The sequence below is a fragment of the Quercus lobata genome, chromosome 11 (genome assembly GCF_001633185.2).
Source record: "Quercus lobata isolate SW786 chromosome 11, ValleyOak3.0 Primary Assembly, whole genome shotgun sequence".
Lineage (NCBI taxonomy): Eukaryota > Viridiplantae > Streptophyta > Magnoliopsida > Fagales > Fagaceae > Quercus > Quercus lobata.
Window position 1 is genome coordinate 37,037,818 of NC_044914.1, and position 11,309 is coordinate 37,049,126.

Below are 11,309 nucleotides of genomic sequence, written 5' to 3' on the forward strand. Positions count from 1 at the left end.
AGCTTATTTTTTAACATTTTTTCTACACTTTCAGCAAAATGTTTTTAGTTTTAGCTAAATGAGTTGTTCCAAATAGACACTAAGAACATATATAGACACTACGCATGCCAAAATGACATTAAGGGTCGATCGTTTTGGGAACGGCTTATTTAACTGAAATTAAAAACTTTTTGTTGAAAGTACTGTAAAAAAAATAAAGAAAAAAAATAAAGGTAAAAATTAGTTGAATAATACAGTGAGACTCATATATAAGACCAAAAAAATGCATTTAGACACATGAATAATTGCAAAAATAAGCTAAAAACTCTAATTTCATCACTTTCCAAACACACTCTAACTTAAATCATTAGGTAAATCTCATAATCTGCTAATATTATAACGCAAAAAAAATTCATTATTGAAATATAATAGCGTGGAAATTCAATTAGGCAGCACTCATCTATGTAACTATAAGACAAAACTTTAAGAATTTTATTTATTAGAGGAGAATACTTATTACACTACAAGTTTAAAACAGTACTCAAAAAAAAAAAAAAAAAAAAACACAAACACACACAAACACAAACACACAAACAAGACAGCAAGTGGGTCTAATTGTCCTTGATGAAAGAGGCCATGCGTTTGACAAGGTCATCAGCCTTGTCACAATTTGGATTAAACAAATGAAAAACATGGTCTTCACCTTCTGTCTCCACAATCTCTACAGTCCCATCCCACCCACTTTTCTTCAGGACCTCATGGTAACTCTTACCCCTATCATTCAACCCATCCTTTTCAGCAACAAAAACCAGGACCTTAGTGCACCCCAATCTTGACAATTCTGAATCCCCAGCTGGGTATATTCTATGATCATCAGGTCCAGTACTTGTTGGAAAAATAAAGTCTAAAAATTTGCTAGGCTCATTATTCCCAAAATAAGGGTGGACCAAGATAATCCCAACAATCTTAAACCCTTCAAGACCATCAACCCCAACTCTCCTCACCATGTTGTGAGCAATAGTAGCACCAGCACTGTCCCCAGCTAAGAAAACTCGATCAAAATCTGCATGTTCATTGAGCCAAGCTTCAGGCCCACCAGAATTTTTGTGTGAAAACGCCCATTGCATGGCTTCCCAAGTGTCATCGTACGCAATTGGAAGAGGATGTTATGGGGCTCTTCTGTAATGGATGGACACAGCCACAACGTTTGCTTGATAAACAATGAGGTTAAGGTGGTTGTGGTAGTGAGGAGAGAATGGGGATTCGATGCAAAAAGCACCACCATGGATGTAAATAAGGAGAGGAAGCTTTTGGGTCGAGTTGGTAGTGATTTTGGGGAGGTAGATTCGAGCAGATACACCAGGTTCTTGAGAGATTGTGATGTCTTTGGATTGGACTCCAGATATGGGATCTGTGGTGGGTGGAATGGTTTCTGTGCCGAGGAGCCTCTCGACACGGCCGTCTTTGTAGACACGGATGAAGGGAGGAAAGTCATGGGCTACTTCGTTTGTGTTTGTTGAATCCATTGTTGAGATCAGTTTCGAAGGAAATTATGTTAGAAATGACTATCTTCCTTGGTTTATACGACAAAAGATCGACTCTCTCTCTCTCTCTCTCTCTCTCTCTCTCTCTCTCATATGATATCAATATTCAATAAATGGGCATGAGGCATGAATTTAACTAGTGGAACTCATAATTATGTGAGAGAGAAAAATATATATTTATGATACACGTGTTAGTGAGTGTTGTTTATTTTTATACACATGATTCTCATTTATTAAGTTTTGATATAAATGATATGTTATCATTTGATATAAAATATTTTTTCTTCTGTCTAAGATGAGAAGAAAATAGTAAATTTTCTTATTTAGTAAGTGGAAAATAAACAAGGAAAAAATTCTTGCTAGACAATTAATAGTATATACATTTCCTATCCATTGTATTCATAATTACATTTCTCGGAAAAAAAAAAAAAAAAAAAACTATATATATTCAGTATTACTTGTGTGATATTTACAATTTTTGTACAAATTAATATCCACAATAAAACGTAGACAGTGACTATTTGCATGGAATATATATACACTAATAAATGCATGACAATCCTGTTCATAAATGATAAATGAAATTGGAAATTTTCATACAAAAGAAAGAAAAAAAAAATGGAAATGTTTAATTTGTAATGAGTGATCCAAGCCTCGATGCATTTATCAGGGATGAACCTAGGATTTCAAGCTGGGGGGTGCTCGGAGGGGGGGGGGGTGATAAGCAAAAAAAAAAATTCAAATACGCATCCACGATTGAATCCAAACTAAATGTAAGAGCTATATCCTTTTCAATGTATAACATCAAAGAGTCCATCAAAAAATCATTTTCCATTTTGTTTCGAATGTCAGTTTTAACAACTTTCATAGCTAAAAATGCTCACTCTGTAGTAACAGTAAAAACTGGAAGAGCAAGCACAAGTCTTACCATTCTATAAACAAGTTTGTAGTGTTCTGAATTTCTAGTTCTCACTAATCATTGACACAACTCAGATAAACTTTTCAATTTTTTGAACCCTAGATCTTGGACTACATTATGCTCAAAATGATAAAACTCCTTCTCCAACACTTGTTTGTCATAATCTGTGAAATCTTGTGGATATAAATTCTTTACCAACAAACAAAGATCACTACTTCTAAAAGATTTTAATGCCTTTCGACGTTTTAAAGCTGAGTTAAGCCTAAGTAACTCCATTGCATCTTCATTAAACTGATGATTTAATTCCTGTAGTTGAGAATATATTACAGCATAAAAAATATTTACTCGATAATGATGCTCAATTGTAACGTTATCTTACTGATTACGAGCTCAACCTCGCCTCCTAACATAACAAGCATTCATATCTAGGACATTAAGGCAATGCTTCTCACAAAATGATAACACAGTGGTGAGTAAGCCATCCGATCCATTATCTTTAAATTTTTGGATAAGTGCTTTAGTAGATGAAACTAAATGCATGGCATTTAAAATGTCTTGAGATTGGCTTTGCAAAGCTTGACAAAGTTTATCAGTGATCTCCATAGTTTCCTTCTCAAGATGCAAGATGAAGACAAATTCAAATGAAGTTAATCCATCATAAGCTGACTTTGCTTTTGCTCGATGTTCTCCATCACTTGCATCATCAATTATATTTAGTAAAATTTCAACAATTGAAGTAAACATCCTTAATAAGCTAGAAACTGATCTAAAATGTGAACTGCAACGTGTTTTTACAGGTCGTTGTAAAGTACCAATTTGATTAAGTCCACTTCCAATCCCAAGCTCTTCAACATCAATCAAATGTGCTTTTTCATTAGCATTGGCAACTTTCAGTTGCTCATTATGCTTGCATGAAGCATTAATAGTTTTGATCACCAAAAGCAATTTAAGAAAAAGCCCACTAATGGGGACAACTTATTTTGATGCTTTTAGTAATGCCAATTGTAAGCGATGTGCAAAACAATGGATGCAGTAAGCATATGGGCAATCATTCAAAATCAAAGCTTATAATCCATTCCACATACCTCACATGTTGCTTGCTCCATCATATCCTTGCCCTCGAATATTTTATATATCTAAGCAATGTTGAGATAACAAAGAATATATCCCCCCCATCTTTAGAGTCAAAGCCACAGTGTCAATAACATGAATAAGCCCAAAAAAAGTTCTTTCACAAAGACTTCTGCATCAACGTATCTAAAAACCATAACCATTCACTCTTTCATGGAATCATCACAAGCTTCATCAACCATTATGCAAAACTTTGCATCACCAATTTCTTCCCAAATGGCCTTTTTCACTTTGACTGAGAAAACATGTAGAATTTCCATTTGAATCCTAGGTGATATGTAGGTTGCATTTTTGGGAGCTTTTTCTATTATTACAGCAACCTTCTCATTCCAAAAAGTCACAATACCCAATGATTCAAGAAAGTTCTCAAGATTAGATGAACTAAAACTTTCATTTCGACCTCTAAAAGCTATAGCTTGAAAGGCAAGATGTTGGACAATAAAAATTGAGGCTTTCAGTTGCAATAAATTATTTGCAATTTGTTCAGTAGTGAAATGATCAACTACCCTTTGTAAATGCTGCCATTGGTTCATCAAATCTTACACATTTGCTCAGCAGCTCTATGAGCTGAGTTAGGATCTTTTCCTATATGACTTTGAAAATAACAATTTTTGCCCCCAACTTTTTTCCAATTTCTAAATCCACCAACAGTGAATGTATTTTGTCCCACAACTCCATTTGGATTATGAAAGACAAAGCAGGGTAGACAATAAATTGCATCTTTCGTAGGAGAATATTCAAGCCATGTTGAATAATATTCAAACTAAGAAGCTTGAAAGCTACAATTGTGCTTTCCACTTTTTTTGTATGTCTCTAGAGGAGGTTGGTGTGGACCATTTTTAATGTAAGCCTGTCAAATTTCATCACGTTGATTAACGTGATATTCCCATATTTGTTTGCGTGTTCTGGGATCATGATCCAAAGAATCAAGATCAACTTTTTGAAATTGTGTTTGAGAGATATGGTTATTTTTCGGAATTGGGATATCGGCATTTTTTGGAATTGGGGAATGAATATTTCTTGGGATTGGAACATCGACATTTTCCGGAATTGGGGAATGAATATTTTCTAGAATTGGAACATCCACATTTTCTGGGATTGGAATAGCAACATTAGTTGTTGGCAATCCCACGTTGACTTCTAAAGAATTTGAATCTTTTTTTTGAAAAAATCAAACATTGTAGTTGATTTTTTGATGATCTACAAATAAAATAAGAATCACTATTATTTTCTTAAATTTGTGTGACAATTTTCTATATTATATGATTTTTTTTGGGTCTTTGCCTTTATTTATCTCTTTTGTCTTTGTCTTGTCTCCATATTTCAGACACTAACCTAATCCCACTATCGACACTATAAATTTATTCAACACTACTAACAAAAACTTTTCTTAACTTTTTTTTTTTTTTTTTGGTCACTTGTCCCTATTGTTGCCCAACTACTAGTCAACAAAGAACAACCAGACAAGCTATACACTATTATATTCTCTAATCTCTACAAACTCTCTCTCTCTCTCTCTCTCTCTCTCTCTCTCTCTCTCTCTATATATATATATATATATATAAAATATAATATAAGAGAGAGAGTCACAAACACAATCACAAAGAGTCACAAAACCAAAAAGCCAAAAAAACACAATCACAGAGTCATAGATTCAATTCACAATCACGGAATCACCAACATCAGTTCATCACTCATCAATAAAAACACAAACACCACAAGTCCACAACACAAGCATAGATTGTTAGATTTTGAGATTCACAAATATTATATTAGGTTTTGAGGGAAACAATAGATTAAATACCTGTGAATTGTGAAGGTTGGAGCAGTGGAGCAACGAAGCTGGGCTGGGTTTGGCAGATCGAGCAACCGACGGCGACGGCAAGATGGGTCTCTGGTTTGGGTATGATGTATGCGATAGGGAGTCAGGGATGGGTCTTGCGTCTACTGGGTAGCAAGAGATGGGTCTCTCTCGCGTGGGCATGGGCAGTGGCATCATGGTGTTAATGGTGGCGTCATGGCATGGGACCGTGGGAGTGGGACGCTCAATCAATTGTAGTCTATTGTCACCATGTTACCTAACCCCAGAATTATTCTCTCTCTCTCTCTCTCTCTCTCTCTCTCTCTCTCTCTATATATATATATATATATATACACACATATAAACAAAGTTTAATCACAAAATTAGTAATAGCCTAAAACTATAACCTTATTTAATTTTTTTTATTAGAGGTAAATTTTGACAAATTCACCATTAAATTACATCTTCTTTTTATATCAGATATGCTAACTCAATAAAAATAAATTGCAAGTTTTGAAGTTTAAAATTATACATAAAATATAGGCTTATAAATCATATACTGAATGATATTCAATTTATACAAAATTTGACATGTGTATTAAGAACGTAAAGAATATACAATTCAGTGGTTAGATTTTTAAAATATATAATAATGTTTATTTTATTGAGTAAGGTTATAGAGTTAGACTACAACTAATTTCGTAACTAAATTTTGTCCAATAAATTATACTTTTTTTATTTTATTTTATATAAGACAACTAATTTATTATACATATGGTGGGTTGGAGTCTCTCTCATCTCTCTATACTAGCCTAGTATCATTGGATCCCCTCAACTTTATTGTCTAGCATACAACAAAAATGAACAAAATTTTTTTTATACTATTTCATATTTGCATACGCAATTGAAGGCAATAGAGTTAAAAGTATGTTAAGTGTGCTTCAAGATTGAAATTCAAAACTCAAAACTTCAAGGTCTAAGCTCCGTTTCAAACAATAAATCATCACTAAAGAACCACCAATAGTAATGAATTTTATTCGTAGCTACAACTATTTAAGCATTATAATACATCGATATTTTTCTAATTGCCAATATAAGATGAATATTGTGCGACAATTTAATATAGAAAACCGCTATACGTGTTTTTTTTTTTTTTTTTGCTGACAGCTATATGTGTTATTCCTCATTTATTCCTATGTACCCAGACCGTTTTGCTAAAGTCAAGGTACTCAAATAATTAATTGGTGATGCCAAATTCAAAGTACTCAACTAACACATATATTTTATTTCACTAAATAATAATATCAAATACATTCATAGCTCACCACCAGAGTCCAATTATATACAACAACTCGAAAGTCTTCATTAAATGACAAACCAACAACATTAACTTTCCTAGACTGGCTAACAAGTTCACATTTAAATTATCCCACTAATATATTGCCCTTGATCTGTGATTGCAGGAACCTTTTGGAGCGGGAATGGGAGGTGCAAATGCATCACGAGTTCCGTGAAGCAAATGGATGTGCAGATGCGCTAGCTAAGTGGGGGACCCATCTCCGTAGTAGGATGACTGTTTATAGTGAATGTCCCAATTTTGTCTATGTACCATATGTCAGGGACTTGTCTGGCTTGGGGAAAATTCGGCTATGTAACCCCAGCACAGTTGTAAGTGTTGTATGAACTCTGTGTTTGTTTAAATAAAATCTCCTGCTTTTCCACAAAAAAAAAAAAAAAAAAACAACATTAACTTTGGTTCTGATTTATGAAATCAACCATGGCTTTCATCAGTGGCCCCACCTTGTCACTACTGGGATTCAATAGAAAAAACCCATGCCCATCTCCTTGCTCTCAAAAACTCCTTCACTACCATTCCAACCACTCTTTCTCAAAGTTTCACAATAACCCACACCTTTATCTTTCAGCCAATCCTTCTCCGCCACGCAAACAAGCATTTTCTTACCAGCCATTTTTGACAAATTTGGATCCACCTCCGGGTGCAGTATCAGATCCTTGAACCCAGCACTAGTCGGGTACAAATAATCAATCATTTTATCAGGCTCTTTACCCCCAAAATACGAGTGCAATAAGATTGATCCAATAACATAGACATGGCAATATGGGTCAGAATATTTCGACCCGACTCGACCCGAAAAATACCCGAACCCGAACTCGATTTTTTTACCTGAAGCAAAAACGGGTTGACCCATGACCCAACCCGTGTTTTTGCGGGTCAACCCGACCCGACCCGGACCATTTAAAAAAAAATTTGGGGTAAAAAAAATAGTAAAATTAAGACAATATTAGTTTAATTGTTTGTTGTGCGCTTTAAGGAAATAATTGATGCATTTACATAACTGCATGTAAATTAATTGAAAGATAAATTGTTGAGCATTCTGTAATGAATAAAAAATTTTAAATATCAAATAGTAAAGTACATGCCAAGATAATCTAATTACAGTAGAGTTGAAAACATAGATTTAAAATTGTAGACATGTATGAGAAACATTCACAAGTGTGAAAATAGTGAAGCCAAAGTATCAAATTAGCATAAATTATGAATATTTAGACCTATTTTTTTAACAATTTATGTCCAAAATAAATTATGATATTTCCTAGTGTGTGTGTGTTGCTTAACAATGAAATGATATTCATAAAAGAGACCATGTATAAATAAGTAAGCAATCAAATTTTAATGTATATCTCAATTGAAATAGAGTGTCAACCACAATTGATAATAGATTATAAAATTAATTTTGAAGATAGTAAATTTCTTATATGTTTTTATTCTTTATCAAATGGGTTATTTAATAAGTCATTTGTAATTTTGTTTTATATTTTGGAATGTTGTTATTGTGTAAAAATAAAACTTGTGTATTTGTTTTACTTATCTTTGTATTATTTTGTTTTAGATAGCAATGTTAGGATTTATATAATTTTAAAATTATTGAATAAGTATTAATGAGTTTAACTGATTTCATTCTTAATATAAGTGGTGAATTCAAAATAATACATTTTATATTAAGTAATTTGTTGCATAACTTTCCAAATGGCAAATACATGTTGTTTTCTTTATAAAAATAACAATAAAAAAAAATTCATGTGAAAAATACGGGTCAACCCGACCCACAACCTGATTTACCTGAACCTGTTTTTAACTTGCTTAAAATGACCCGTTTTTGACCTGTGACCTGTTTGACCCATAACTCGATTGACCCAACCCGAACCCAAACTCGACCCGTCCGTTTTGCCATATCTACAATAACATTAGGACCAGCCAATCCTTTAACACTAGCTTGGACTACAACGTAATGGGCTATATTAGCCCCAGCAGTCTCACCTGCCATAAAAATCCACCTGAAATCCGCGTACTGGTTCAACCATGGTTCAGGTCCTTGCCCATTTGAGTGGGCTGAAATCCAATGCATTGCGGCCTAGGAATCTTCATATGCACCTGGTAGAGCATGCTCTGGGACTAGCCTATAATCAACGGAAATAACGACCACATTAGCTTCTGAGGCTAAGAGCATTTGCACTAGGACTTTAATATGCCATATCTTGGCAAATTTTAGCATTTTCGCACAAAAACCAGGCTGCATCCAAGCTGCTAATTGTAAATTTTTTTACAATATTGCTACAGTACAATTTTACTTATACAAGTCATTGTTCACCCATTATAAACTTAAATTTCATTTTTTTTATTACTCACTCTCTCTCCTCTGTCTTTCACGCTCAGCTCAAACTCAAACACTCCTCTTTTCTCCCTCTTCTCTATCCGTGCAATCCGCTTGCTGTCGTGGTTGATTTCTCTCTCTAGTTTCTGTTGTGGGTCTAATCAGCGTAGTGGATTTCTTGATCAACATGGTGGCATGGTGAAGTGGAGATCAGCGTGGCAGCGCCTCCCTCTAACTGTGCTTTTCATTTCTCCCTCTTCTCTATCTGCTTGCCATCGTGGTTGCTTTCTCTCTCTGGTTGCTGCCGTGGGTCTGATTGGTGTAGTGGGTTTGTTGATTAGCATGGTGGCGTGGCGATATGGAGATCAGCGTGGCAACACGGTTGAGGTGGAGATCGGCGAGGTGGGTTTAGGTGGGTTCCGATAGGGTTCTTTTGTGGTTGTTGTGGCCTATGTTTGGGTTTGTGGAGATCGACGTGGAGACGGTGGCCTGTGTCTGGGTTTGTGGAGATCGGCATGGGCTTGGTTGTTGTTTGGTTTTTTAGTTTGGTGGTGGCATGGGGGCCAGTTTCTTGTGGCTGTGGCTGTGGTGTTTGGTTGGTTTTTTCGTGATGGTTTTGTGGGTGGAGGTGGTGGTGGGTTTCTCGTGGCAAATGTGGTGGTGATGGGTTTTTCGCAGTGGTAGTGGTGGGTTTTTTGTGGCAAATGTGGTGATACTAGTAATGGGGTTTTTTTTTTTTTTTTTTTGTGGTTATGGTGGTGGTGGGTTTATTGTGGCAGGGGTGGTGGTGGTGGGTGGTTGAAAGAGTGAGCCTGTGAGGAAAAAGATAAAAGTGTGATTATATTATTTTATAGTGTAGATATATTATTTTAATGAATAGAATAGAAAAAAAAAAAAGTTGAGATGCTGGTTGTATTGTAAAATGGTATTGTATAATTGATAAAGTAACTTTTTAGGATGGTAAAATAGAATAGAGTAACGTTCTCTTATGTGAATGCTCTATGGAAACAAGAAAGTTATGAAAGACTTTCATGAAAGGTGATCCAATACAGAAGGGCCTACCGTGGTAGTGAACAACTAGAGGAAACTTTTGATTTGGGCCATTGATTTTGGGGATGAAGAGTCTAGTTTATACACCTGATTTGGGTGAAATGACGACGGCTTTGGTTTGGGCCCCGGTTTTAGAGTCTAGGCTGGTTGGTACAAGGTCCTGACCTTTGTTGGCAAAATGGTCTGAGTACCTTTTTATTCGACCATTTTTGTAGACTTTGAAAAGTGGGAATTCGTGGTTTGTTTCATTGTTGCTTGAATCCATTGCAAGAAAAAGGTGGTGGGTTAGTTTTTGAGAGAGAGAATGAGACATGGGTTTGCAAACTGCAATTTATTGGGTTTGAAATCGTATCAAATTTAGCATCATCTAATAATATAATAATAATTGTAAATGTAAAATTACCAAACAACCATGAGGATATTAAGGAGAAGAGAAGCATGTAAAGGGCAAAAATGTAATATTAATGAATGTGTCAATTTTTTTTTTTTTTAGAGAAAATGTGTCAATTATAAGTAGAGGAAATGACTAAAATGAGATAGGCTTACGTTTTAGAGTATTCCCATTAAAGATCTCAAAAAATTTAGCATTTAGCATCTTACAAACCTACTTTATCTATTTTAACAACTCATTTTACAATTCACCCAACATCAAAGGTTTTATAATTTTTACCACTTCATTAAAATATATATATATATATATATATATATATATTATTGTGAATCACATCTCTTCCACTCCCCATAACCCACAACCCACAATCACAGCTACCACCACCCACAGTCATAGCCGTTGTCACCACCAGCACCCAACTCCCAACCACCAAAATCACAAACAAAAACAAACTCACAGTCACCACCAAGAAACCCAACCCACAACAAACCCAACCCAGCAAACCCATAGTCACCACCAGCCACCATCACCCACCCACCCACCCACCTACCACCACCATACACCCCAACCCAAAATTAACCTACCACTAGCCACCACCACTACAAAACAACCCCCAAATCACAAAACCCAGCCATCAAACAACCAATCACAAAGCAATTACCAAACCCAGCCATCACAAATCACCAATTACAAAACAACCATCAAAACCTATCCATTACAAATCACCAAATCACTAATCACTGAACAAAAACCCGGCCACCAAATCACAAAAACAACCACCATTACAAACACAAAATCAAGCCATCACAAAATTTCACCC

The 11,309-nt window shown here is 35.1% G+C and overlaps 2 pseudogenes; both read right to left on the reverse strand.

Moving 5' to 3' along the window:
• Positions 1-565: 565 nt before the first annotated feature.
• Positions 566-1,511, reverse strand: LOC115966248 (annotated as a pseudogene).
• Positions 1,512-7,120: 5,609 nt separating this feature from the next.
• On the reverse strand, positions 7,121-10,363 carry LOC115966801 (annotated as a pseudogene).
• Positions 10,364-11,309: the final 946 nt, after the last annotated feature.